The 336-nt window shown below is 53.3% G+C and overlaps 1 protein-coding gene across 1 annotated transcript in view; it reads right to left on the reverse strand.

Moving 5' to 3' along the window:
* The window catches only part of LOC119582195 (mesoderm induction early response protein 1-like), a gene marked incomplete in the record, with an annotated part of 26,043 nt that overhangs the window by 17,711 nt on the left and 7,996 nt on the right, over positions 1–336 (reverse strand).

The raw sequence follows: 336 nt of genomic DNA on the forward strand, positions 1-336 counted from the left end.
AGCCAAGAGCCGTTGCCAGTTGATGAAGTGGGAGAGCACAATCTGCTACGAAATGGAAGAAGGGAATTGGGAGAGTACAGAGGAGAGGGAACGGAGAGGGGAGAGAGGGAAGAGAAGGGAATTGGGAGAGGGCAGAGGAGAGGCAACGAAGGAGAGAGAAGAGAGAAGATGGGAATTAGGAGAGGGCGGAGGAGAGGGAACGAAGGAGAGAGGAGAGAGAGGAGTGGTGGGAAAGAGAGAGATAGAGGGGGAAGGGAGAAAGAGAGAGAGAGAGAGAGAGGGGGGGGGGGGAGAGGAAAGGTCGGGAATCAAAAATTTGATCGGAATAGAAAGTAG

The sequence above is a fragment of the Penaeus monodon genome, chromosome 15 (genome assembly GCF_015228065.2).
Source record: "Penaeus monodon isolate SGIC_2016 chromosome 15, NSTDA_Pmon_1, whole genome shotgun sequence".
Classification (NCBI taxonomy): domain Eukaryota; kingdom Metazoa; phylum Arthropoda; class Malacostraca; order Decapoda; family Penaeidae; genus Penaeus; species Penaeus monodon.